The sequence below is a fragment of the Dipteris shenzhenensis genome, chromosome 18, assembly GCF_047967505.1.
Source record: "Dipteris shenzhenensis isolate YYH24624 ecotype China chromosome 18, Dip_SZ_1.0, whole genome shotgun sequence".
In the NCBI taxonomy this organism is placed as follows: domain Eukaryota; kingdom Viridiplantae; phylum Streptophyta; class Polypodiopsida; order Gleicheniales; family Dipteridaceae; genus Dipteris; species Dipteris shenzhenensis.
The window spans coordinates 20,416,667-20,429,374 of NC_141613.1; positions in this window are offsets into that span (position 1 = coordinate 20,416,667).

The window sequence follows — 12,708 nt, forward strand, 5'->3', positions numbered from 1 at the left end:
TTAGGTATACAAATCCCAACCAATTTGCATTGCATTTTGAAAATTCACATTAACTAAGTAGATCTTCACTAAGCTAATTGCAAAGACACTTAACCTAACCTGACCTAATGTAACTCAACCTAAGCTAACGGAGGAGGGTTGACAAGGGTGAAGAGGGAGGCTTGTTGAGAGGGAGGAAGGGGAGGGAGAGGGGAGGACACTAAGAGGAGAACAGGAGGGTGAAGATTGAGGGGCGAGGAGGGAGAGGGGTGAGGGGGATGGCGAAGGGTGATAGAAAGAGAGGGGAGGAAGAAGGGCGAGTGAAGGGAGGGGGGAAAAGGGGGGCTTGGGAGATGGGAGGGGGAGGGAAGAAGGTCTGGGGAGCAGTAAGGGGGGAGGGAATAGGAGGGGTAAGTCGGGGAGGGCAGGGGAGGGAAGAGAGAGGCAGAGGGGAGGCCTAGGGAGAGGAGGGTTGGGCATGGGAAGGGAGGGGCAAGTGGAGAGGGAGAGAAGGGGGATTGGGGGTGGGGGGGGGGGGAGAGAGAGATTGCAAGAAGGGAAGGGGGAGAGAGGCAAAGAGGGCAAGATGGTAGGAGAGGGGAGAGAGATGGTGACGAGGCAGAGGGGAGACGAGGGGAAGGAGAAGCAAGAGGAGAGGCGAGTCAAGGGGGGAGGCAAAGGGGAGGTGAAGGCGAGAGGGGAGAGGTAGAGGGCGGCGAGGGATTTGGGGAGGGGGGCTCAATTTTCTTTTTCTTGGGGGTGGGCCTAACTTTGCTTTGATTTAGGAGGAAGGTTGACTAAGTAATTTTAATCACATTCATTTGTGGGGAGGGTCCATCTAATGTAGGTATATCTCATCAATTTTTTATTTTTCACTGGGGGGGGGGGACTAATTTTTCATTTTTTTATTGGATGGTGGGGGGACATAATTCCACACATACACATGGTTGGTGTTGAATTTAAAGCTCCCCTTAGTAAATTCACCCCTAAAAGGAATTTACATTCGAGAAGTAATCTTAAGTCCCTTCATGTATGTAGACAATATGCAAGCCCCCAATTTTAAGTATTCCCCTCCACTAACTAACATGCTATGGTTCATGTTTATAAGGTAGGAATAGCCCAAACAACCCAATGCCCCATTGATTAAACTTCTCAAGAAAAAGAATTTGTAGGGTGATCATGCATGGTAGATCCTTTTCCTTTGGGTATTACAACTTCAACCTCGCATATCACCCAATAAATTTAATGTAGTGGTAGATGCTCTTTTGTAACTTCACATACGCCCGAGGTGCCTTTGAGGTTTGTAGCTATTGAATGATATTGAGAATGATTGGATCATTGTGCTAAGAGTTCAAAGATTTTCTTCAAACAATAAAGTGCTAGTGTAAGATAAAATTGGTGGAGTGTGTCTTGCAAGAGATGTATGGGGAGTAGAAAGATGATGGAATACATAAGGTATCTACAAGAAAAGAAGATCTACAAGAAAAGAAGAATTGCAACCATGCTAGGATTACAAGCACATCTATCCTTAAACTCCTCATTTCTTTTAGCTTGATATCACCTTGGAAGATGAAGTCTTGTACCTAACAACATTTTTCTTACCACTCCAAGTAATATCCAATCCATATTCCTATCGTTAGTCATGCCCAATAGTCGCCTACACAAGTCACTTCCAAAGAAACTATCAAGTGCTATGACATCTGAACCATTCTTATGACTAGTCAGGAGGCAAAAAAAAAAACATTCAGTTTTCTAATTTTGATCATGGGAATTCTTAGATCATTGTGCTAGCACCTATGTTACACAATGTCAACACTTGGTAGATGTATGCAAGAAACATGCATGCAAAAAAAATACATGGTCAAGGTGGCAGGCAATTGGCAACATTGAGTGAAGCATGCAAAGAGTGTTGCTTGTGAGAAGGTGCACAAGAAGCAAACAAGACAAGAAGTGGCACACAACAGTGTACAAGAAATACTAATCATGGTGGCTAAGATGGTAGAGGATTCTATTATAGAACAAACTTATATAAGGGAGAAGCGTGACTCAGAAGGGGTGAGGAGACAATGAGGCATAGAAGCAAGAGATGCAAAAATAGTCGAGGAGATGAAAAAGGCTTTGAAGAATAGGCATCGACAAGTACAAAGTGTTTCTGAGAGAGAGTGAGACTCCCACACAGGAGCATTTTTCACACTTCATCATGCATCTCAGTTGCTTGTAATACAAATGGGCCAAGACCCTTGTTCTTAATACAACTTGACGTTCCTTGTATCTCAATTCCTATTCACCCTTGTAACTCTTTTATGTTTCATTCTTAGTTAGTTGTCTTCACACACCTTTACCCCATTTTGCCAGATTACTAAGTTGGTACTCAATTCCCGCTCCATGAGTTTTCATTGACCCCAAGAAGCATCATGTAGCCTAGAGCAGGCAAGTTAGACTTGCCTAGCATCCACACAAAGACAGATGTTATCATTGTCTCTCCCGAGTCCAATATGTGAGGGTGTTGGTCACCTAGAGTCATGTCATTGCTCGTTGTAGCATAGCTGTTCACAACTATAGCATAGGTTCTTGGGTCGTATTCCGGTGAGAGGTGTATGCTAAAGCATGGAAAGCATATCGCATGCGCACGTGGGCGAGAAAGAAGGTTTGATCACAACGATGGATGGAGGCTCTCGCCTCCACAAGAGTTCAAGGGTTTAGAAGGGGGTTGCAAGATTCAGAAGGGGGATAAGGTTGAGGGAGCTATCTAGTAGTTCTAAAGTTTAGAGAGGGTTGCAAGGCTTAGGAGGAGTCCAGGGTTGAGGAGTGGAGAGCTAGTATCCTTTGTGACTTCAAGGGGTAAAGGGTTAAGGAGGAGGGACAAGGGAGGAGGAAGGCAGAGGGGGAGGAGGGAGGAGGAGGAGGAGGACGAAGGAGGAGGAGGAGGGAGGGGGGGGAAGGAAAAAAGAGGAGGGAGGAGGAAGAAGGGAGGAGGAGGGGGGAAGAGGAGAAGAAGGGGGGAGGATGGGAGATTCCAAGGTTAGAGCATGCTATTACACGATAGTGTTGAGGAAGCATGGACCCAAGGGAGATCAATCACATGAACAAAATAGTGAACTTGAACAATGAACCCCAAAGAGTGGGAGCTTCATTCTATTGAGAGAGATTTATACATGTTGGTCTCTACACAATTTGTGGGTACCTCTAGGGTGGGACCTCTTGGGCAAGAGTCCACTTTTTTGGGGGACCTCTTGGGTCCCTACACAAAATGGGGGAACCTCATGAGAGTCCCTCAAGCAAGTGGTGCAACCTCATGAATCCCCCCACAAATTGGGGGGACCTTTTGAGTGCCTCCACAAAGTGGGGGACATGGATGCTTTTATTGAACCTATGCTTAAATATTAATATAAAATCTTGTCAAAAGTTTAATGAGCTTATTGTTTTAGTTTCACAATATTGATAGGATGTAGTGCACTTTTTATATGTTTTCTTTGAATTTGGATATAAAAAGTGTAAACCTTGGTGAAACTTTTCCTAAAAGCTTCAAGTCCTAGAAAATCTTTCAAACATTTATTTTTATTGAGGCATATAAAATTTTCTCACCAATATAAAATTTTATCTTCTTAATGAAACTAACTTGAAAAAATCATCCATGGTGGGGGGACCTCAAAAAGTGCAGGGTTTTAGTGTTTCTCTCTCTAGATCTTGATTTTGCAAGTATGCTTGGATCTTTTCTAGAGAGGATTTTGGCTATACTCATCCTTTAAGATTCATCATACCATCTTTCAGGCTCAAGATGTTACAAGTGGAGCTTTGCTGCTACTCTACACACACAATGTTCTCATCTTTGTTGCCCTACTTTGTGGCAACAAGGGACAGAAGTACAATCTGAGCCTTCCAGACCGATTTAATTTACCCGTCCTCGGGTATCATTGATCAGATGCTTGGAGTGGGAAGTTTTTGGAACTTTTTTCTTTCCTTGGAGTTTTTTGGTTGTTGGGGTTGGTCCGATGTACCTTTTTTCGATGTGATTTTGTCATGGAAGTAGTCCTTGCCTTGTTATTGAGTGTGTGCAAAGTTCCTCTTCTCTTGTAGATTGCATGTGTACCTAATTTTTCCTTTTGATAATGCTTGGAATTTCTCTTCTTTTTCTTATACTTGGTATGTAGATGCACATGTTGAGAGGGCTTGTCTTTGATTACCTTTTTTTGATGTCATTTTGTCATCGAAGTAGTCCTTGCCTTGTTATTAAGTGTTTGCAAAGTTCCTCTTTTCTTGTAGATTGCATGTGTACCTAATTTTTCCCTTTGATAATGCTTGGCATTTCTCTTCTTTTTCTTATACGTGGTATGTAGATGCACATGTTGAGAGGCCTTGTCTTTGATTACCTTGTCTGGCATCAAATTTACCCCACAAAAACATAATGTGTTCCATCATTCAATGATGCATGCCTTTGCTGATTTGACTATCTTAGGTGATGCATGTAGATCTGTATCTGCTCTACTTCTAATCTCTTGGGTTTGATTATGTTCATGTGTTGAAATCATTTCATTTGTGGTGGGGATGGGCTGGAGGTCTTCATGTTGAGGAATATTTGTAAATAATGACTCCATGCTTGGTGTGTGTCCCATTTTTGTGGATATAGATTCACTCTTTGTAGGCTCTACACATTGTTGTCGAGGTACCCATACTTCTTTTAGAACACTGCATGGTCAAACAATAGTTGCAGTTGTTGTTGGGACAGGGGAATTCCCCACTTTCTTGATACATATAGCCCATATTCATCACTGGCTACAACAACCCTGACTCCTTAGCATCTTGCCTACATCCTCTACTATTTCCAGCACACCATCGAAGCTTCTCACACAAGACCGCACGGCTGGGAGGCAGCGCCATCTATTGTATCAGTTTACAGTAATCAAATTTTTGATTCTCCATACTATCAGCTTTTCTCTCTTGCATACGAGATCCTGTTATCTGTTGAGCACAGACGCTGTATTATTTTCTTACATGGTATCAGAGCTTGGGCTCTAGTAAGAAGATTTGGTAGTGTGTTTCTGTTTGCAAGCAGATTGTGAGAGATGGCCCAGCCCACAAGACTGCGAATCCCACCATTCGGCAAAAGTGGAAAGTTGGATGGCACTAACTATCCACTATGGAAGTTCAAGATGAAGACCATCCCAAGCGCATACGAGCTTTGGGATACTACTACTGGGGTGGACTTGAAGCTGGTTGCGAGACCGAATCCAGCCAATGCAGCACAATAGATAGTACCAACTGTGGATGAGATTCTCACGTGGACAAGAAGAAATGCAGATGCACTGTGTTCTATTGTCTGCAGTGTAAGTGATTCTATCATGGCATTAATTCAACATGTCACCACAGTGGAGGAGGCATGGAAGGTCTTGAAAAATCAGTATGAGACCACGAATCAGATGCGAATTCAAAATCTGGAGACTCAACTCGCGAATGAGAAATTGTCTGAGTTTGAAATGGTAGAGAAGTTCATCACCAGGGTGAAGAATCTGCGTGATCACTTGACTGCGATTGGCATCACCATCACTAGCGAGAATCTAGCACGAAGGTGCATATGGATTCTCCCACCAAAGTACAACGGTCTTGTTATGGCACTGAATACACAGAACAAAAATCCGCCCCTCAACTTTGAGGATTTCAGTGTAATGCTTCTAGAGGAGGAGATGCGTCAAAAGACGAGGACTGGAGAAGATTCAGCTTTCTGGTCTGGATCAAAGAAAGGTAAGGGTAAGGACTCTGGTAACCCATCTTCTTTTGATGATAAAAAGAGAAAGAAGAAGATCAAGTGCTTCTATTGCAACAAGGCAGGGCACAAGCAGAATGAGTGCTAAAGGAAGATTGCAGATGAGAAGAACGGAGTAAAGAAAGAGTCCAGCAACAATGCGCAAGCAATACCAGTAGAGCTATTTGTAGCAATTGAGGAGATTTGCACGGAGGCAGTTCATGTACCTGCAGATGAACCTTTGGATTATTGATAGTGGTGCATCACGCCACATGACCAGTCGGAAGGATTGGTATACCTCTCTACATCCGGTAGGGAATGATATCCTGGTCGCAGTCGACAATGATGCAAAATGTCCAGCAAAAGGAAAAGGTATGATTGCTCTCAAGTCAAATGGAGTTGTAAAACAGTTGTCCGATGTTCTTTATGTGCTAGATATCAAGAGGAACTTGTTGTCCGTTTCTGCGATCACGGATCAGGACCTCAAAGTTCAATTCGATAAGAATGGCGCATAGATTTTGGATCTTCAAGGGAAGGTCATTGGTCGGTGCAACAACATCTACGAACTCTCAGCTTTCAGTGCTCGAGCTGATGTGAGCAACACTAAGCTGTGGCATGAGAGGTTTGGTCATCTAAACCTTAGTTCTTTAAAGGAGATGCATAAAAGTGGAAAGATTGTAGACCTACCAGAAATTATAGATCTACTTGATGTATGTGAAGCTTGCATGATGGGCAAGCAGCATCGGCAGCCCTTTCCTAAAGAGGCCAGCAAGGCAAATGCTCCTCTAGAGCTCATTCACACAGACCTCTGCGAAAAGATGGAGACAGAAGCTTTGGGTGGTTCCTACTACTTCATGACGCTGATCGACGACTACAGTAGAAGGATATGGATATACTTTTTAAAAACTAAAGATGAGGCTTTTAGTAAGTTCAAAGAATGGCATGTAATGGTCAAGAAAGAAGCGGGGAGGAAGGTGAAGAAGTTGAGATCAGACAGAGAAGGTGAGTTCACATAAAGTGAATCCCAAAGTTACTGCAAAAGTCATGGGATCAAGAGGCAGAAACCCCCGCCACATACACCACAGCAAAATGGAGTAGCAGAGCGCAAGATGCGCGTCATTTGCGAAATGGGGCAGGAGTATGATGAAAGAGAAAGATTTGCCAAAGAGTTTCTGGGCTGAAGCATGTAACACGGTAGCTTACATTCTGAATCGTAGCTACACGAAGGCTGTGAACGGGATGACTCCACTGCAGGCCTTTTCTACTAAGAAACCTTCAGCTACACATTTCAGAGTTTTTGGATGTGATTGTTTTGTGCATGTCCCTAATGCTAATAGGATCAAATGGGAACCGAAGAGCGGGAAGTGTATTTTCTTGGGCTACAGTGAAGAGGTGAAGGGTTACTGTCTCTATAATTCTGTTACCAAGAAGGTAATAGTAAGTCACGATGTGGTCTTCTCAAAACAGCTGCATCAATTGGAGGAGGATGCTTCCTTCTCAGACAACCAAGACCAAGATATCCATCCAGTACAACCACCAACAGCAGACCGAACTCCCCCAACGGTGCTTGGAAGGATTCAAGATAAAGAAGAGGAAGAAGAGCCTGCAGAACCACAACGGCAACAGCCATTCCCGAAGTGGGTAAAGTAGCTTTTGGATGGCAAAGAACCTCCAGCCATTGAGGAGGAACCATTCGAACACTGCCGGTCCAAGAGATTAGAGGAGCAAAGAAGGGCACAAGAACACTTGGTCAACTATGCTTTGATGACATAGGTGATTTGTGCTGAAGAACCCAAGTGTCTTGAAGAGGCACAGGGTGATGATAGGTGGATGGAGGCTATGCAGTCAGAGTATGGATCCATAATGAAGAACAACACTTGGGACCTTGTGGATCGACCACCAAAATGCAAGGTAATCGGTACCAAGTGGGTGTACAAGACCAAGTACAAGTCTGACGGCACGTTGGATAAGTACAAGGCTCGGCTCGTGGCAAAAGGATTCACACAGGTACATGGTTTTGATTATCAGGATACTTTTGCTCCCACAGCTCAACCAACCACAATTCATAGTGTTTTGGCTTTAGCAGCACAGGAAAGTTGGTCCGTGTTTTAGATGGATGTAAAATCCACCTTTCTGAATGGAGATCTCAAGGAGGAGGTAAACGTGGAACAACCACTAGGTTTTGTGATCCTCGGTTCAGAAGGTAAAGTCTATAAACTAAACAAGGCACTTTACGGCTGAAAGAGGCCCCACGAGCATGGTACCAGTGGATTGATGCCTACTTTTTGCAAAACGGGTTCAGGAGGAGCTCATCTGATGCAAATTTGTATATCTACAGAGAAGGAGGCAGGTGTATGATCGTGGTCCTTTATGTGGACGACCTTGTCATAACAGGAAACCATGAAGAAAAGATCTCGCAGACAAAGCAGTTGCTAGGAAGAGAGTTTGAAATGACAGACCTCGGACTGATGCATTTTTGTTTGGGGAAAGCCAAAACAGATCTTCATTTCACAGCTGAAGTATGCTAGAGAGATACTGAAGGCATTTGGCATGGCTAAGTGCAAGACAGTTGGCACCCCTATGGAGGTTGACGTGAAGCTCTCAAACGAGGATTCATCACCATTGGTGGATGAAGCGAAGTACAAAAGGCTTGTGGGCACTTTGATTTACTTGTGCAACACGCAGTCGGACATCAGCTTTGCGATTGGTGTACTAAGCAAGGTTTCCAATAAGCCCTAGGAGAACCATTGGAGGGCAGGGATGCAGGTGCTGAAATACATCAAAGGCACACTTGATTATGGCATCACCTATACCAAGGGCAACACCTTGACCGGATTCTGTGACTCAGATTGGGCAGGAGATGTGGACAGTAGGAGATCAGTGATAGGTTACTGTTTCTCACTTGGATCTAGAGCTGTGTCATGGGTCAGCAAGAAGCAACCTACATTTGCTCTTTCTTCTACCAAGGCTGAGTACAAATCAGCGTGTTTTGCTTCTTGTGAGGCAGTGTGGTTGAGGAGGATTTTAGGGGACATGGGTGCAGTGCAGAACAAGACTACGCAGTTATCATGTGACAATCAGAGTTACATGGCAATTGCAAAGAACCCTCTATTCCACGCTTGCACAAAACACATTGAGATTCAATATCACTTTGTACGTGAGCTCATCATGGATGGAGAGGTTGACTTGGTGTACTGTCTGACTATAGAGAATGCTACGGACATCTTCACGAAGTCTCTTGGAAGAGACTTGCTGGAGAGGCATCTTCATCAACTTGGCATTGGGCCAAAAAAGTAAGTTCACTTGCGGTGAGGGGGGGGTGTTAGATATCAATGCTCCACTCTCGTGTAACTATGTAGGAACCAGCTAACTCTACTTGTAAGCCTCCCATATGAGGAGAAGGAATTTGAGTAGATCGGTTATCCGGTAGGTCCTAGTTTGGACACCAGATGGGGGCCATGTGTGGCTTGATGGCTGGACGGCTTCAGATAGAGTTGGCACACTACCAACTAGGCTACATGCAAGTGCGGGAAGGCATCCCATTACTGACCGCATTGAGGGTAGATGGAGCATTTCCCGAGGCAACCCACTCTTGGGTTGCGGGGCCCGTTTGGAGTCCCAGATGATCCCGGATGGCTCTGGGCCGAATGGACTCCGTAGGTCAGTTGCTCTAATGTGCGCCATGATTCTAACATGTGGTCGGTGGCCTATTTTGGGACCGACCTCTAGTTGGCCGTTTCAAGCGAACTGGGTCGGTCTCTCAATTGGGTCTAATCGACTATAACTGGTGGTGGCTATATAAGAGCAAGCCCGTGAAGCCCATATTCATCACTGGCTATAGCAACCCTGATTCCTTAGCATCTTGCCTCTGTCCTCTACTGTTTCCAGCATGCCATCGAAGCTTCTCACACAGGAGCGCACGGCTAGGAGGCAGCACCATCTATTGTATCAGTTTACAGTAATCAAAATTTTGATTCTCCATACTATCAGCTTTTCTCTCTTGCATACGAGATCCTGTTATCTGTTGAGCACAGATGTATTATTATTTTCTTACAATGTCTCTATGATAGTGTTTTTTAGTTTGTAGAAATAATTTGTCATGGTATTCCAATTATTTTGGACTACCCTTGGCAACAATGCTTTTTGAATCTCACTATCTTGATTGTCCAAATATGTGGATGATGCATCTTGATTGAGATCCAACATTTCTCTATCAGTAATTGCAAATTGTAGCATAAAATATTGTTGTAGCATGGGCCATCAGATTTGTATTTCCACAATCAATTTGAGGTACCAATCAGATGGTTCTCCGATGAGATCTTGTGGGAACAAGTTTAAATAATCTTCTTCATACCTTGAGGTGCCTCCTAACTATTTTTTCTCTAATAAAGCAATGAATTCCAATTATTTTGGACTACCCTTGGCAACAATGCTTTTTGAATCTCACTATCTTGATTGTCCAAATATGTGGATGATGCATCTTGATTGAGATCCAACATTTCTCTATCAGTAATTGCAAATTGTAGCTTAAAATATTGTAGCATGGGCCATCAGATTTGTATTTCCACAATCAATTTGAGGTACCAATCAGATGGTTCTCCGATGAGATCTTGTGGGAACAAGTTTAAATAATCTTCTTCATACCTTGAGGTGCCTCCTAACTATTTTTTCTCTAATAAAGCAATGAATTCCTTGGGATTATCTTTGCTGGAGAAGATAGGCATGTATGCAAGTGGATAAGTTGCATGTCAAGTTCTTGTGGGATTGAATCCAATTGATCCATTGTATTATCGGTATACATGTTGAGGTATTGGGGGTTGTCGTCTGGAAGCTGGTCCCATATGGGTTTTATTGTGAAATGTTGAAGTATACCAATTGATGATGTCCTTTTTGAACAATGCTAATTTGTCGGATGATGTGTTTCCCTCTGAGTAATAATTTGACAAAGTTGCCTAATAATCCTTAAAATTTTTGCATATATATTGCTTGCAAATGGCTAATCATGTTGGTGAAGATTGTAAGTAATTTTGGTACGTTTTGGCAATGTTATGATCATTTTTCTATGGAAATGTGCCTCAAAATAAAGCAATGATTGGACTTCAAAATGATGTAAAAAATAATGCCAAAAGTAGTGGAAGTTTTTTGCAAAACGTGCTCTTTTAGAGTGGGAAAGGTGGGCTTTGATAGAGTCCAATTTGGGCTTCAAATGACAAAGAAAAGGGTCCTAAAGAAAGGGAAAACATGGTCAAGTTTTGAATACAGGCCTCCCCTGCTTTAAAAAGGGGTGCAAACCCAACCTAACATAATGTACTATAATTAGTTTTTTAAACGTATGGGTTAGTTTCTATCCTTCTCTTCTCTCTTCCTCTCTCTCTCTCTCTCTCTCTCTCTCTCTCTCTCTCTCTCTCTCTCTCTCTCTCTCTCTCTATCGCTACCTCTCTCTACCTCTCTTCTCTCTCTTTATCTCTTTATACCTCTCTCTTCTCTCTTTTATCTCTCTACCTCTCTCTACCTTTCCTCTCTCTTTTCTCTGAGTAACTTCTCTACCTCTCTCTCTCTCTCTCTCTCTCTTTCTCTCTCTCTCTCTCTCTCTCTCTCTCTCTCTCTCTCTCTCTCTCTCTCTCTCTCTCCCCCCCAAGATTGTGGTGCAATGATGCGGCATCATAGGTTTTCGTGTGTGGCAAGGCAGGGCACAAATATAAGAGGCGTTTGGGTGCAATCATGGTGGATTTTAGAGGGGCAATTATTGCAACGACATTGCCTATTGACGACGACGCGTGGCACTCTGCACCTGAGGCGCTCGATGATGCCTAGCATTGCGTGAGTGGTGCTCGTCGCTCGAGGTGGTAGCATTGTGTAGCCCTACGTGCTCGACGCTTCATGCTCAAGGTGATGACACATGGCGCTCTATGCCAAGGCCACAGTGCATGACAGTGTGCATCCAAATTGATAGCGGTGCCTAGCAATGCGCGCCTGAGGTGATGACGCATGGTATTTCATGTCCAAGGTGATGGTGGTGCCGAGCTTTGCATGCTCGAGGTGCAATGATGACTAGAGCTATGCACTTGAGGCACGGCGGTGCCTCATGCTGCATGCTCAATGCTCCGCATCCGAGATGATGACATGTGGCACTATGCACCCAAGGCTACAAGGATGCCTAGTGTGGTGTGCCAGGTGGCACGTCTGGGGTTTGGCATTGAAGAGGAGTGTGCAAGGGGCCAGGTAGAGAGAGAGTGGGGGAGTGAGGGGTGGAGGAAGGAGGGGGTGGTGGAGTCTTAGAGAGAGTGTGTGGGGGTAAGGGGGAGAAGAGAGAGAGAGTGGTGTGATTTAGAGAGCGAGTGTGGGGGGTCGAGGAAACATGGGGTGGTGGGAATACAATGGATGGCGAGAAGGTATTGAAGAGGGGTGGTAGAGAGAGGGTAGGGGGTGGTGGGGTGGAGAGAGGCAAGGGGAAGGTGGAGGTGGAGTAAGGAAGAGGGTGTACAGAGAGGTAGGGGGATGGTGGATGTGTATTAAGGAACAGAGTGTACAGAGAGGAAGGAATTGAGGGTCTAGAGAGGGGTGGGGGGATTGTGGAGTGTAGAGAGATGGAGTGGAGAGACCTATGGGGATGGTGGAGTGGATAGATGTGGAGGGATAGTTGGGGTGGAGTAAGGAAGAGGTGGGTAGAGAGAGGTGGGGGGATTGTGGAGTGAAGAAAGTTGGAGTGGAGAGAGGTAGGGGGATGGTGTAGTGGAGAGAAGTAGGGGGATTAACTTGAGAGGTAGAAGTGGAGGGGATAGACCAAAAAAGTAGAGGTGATGGGGACAGAGATGATGGGAGGTGGAGATGAAGGGGGGCATCTTGACCAAAAAAGTGGTGGTGGAGGGGAGGGAGAAAGTGCTGGTGGAGGGGGGGAAAGGATGGAAAGAGTGGAGGTGGTAAGTGGGGAGATGATGGGAGGTGGAGATGGTGGTGGTGGAGATGGAGATGGAGGGGGGATCTTGAGG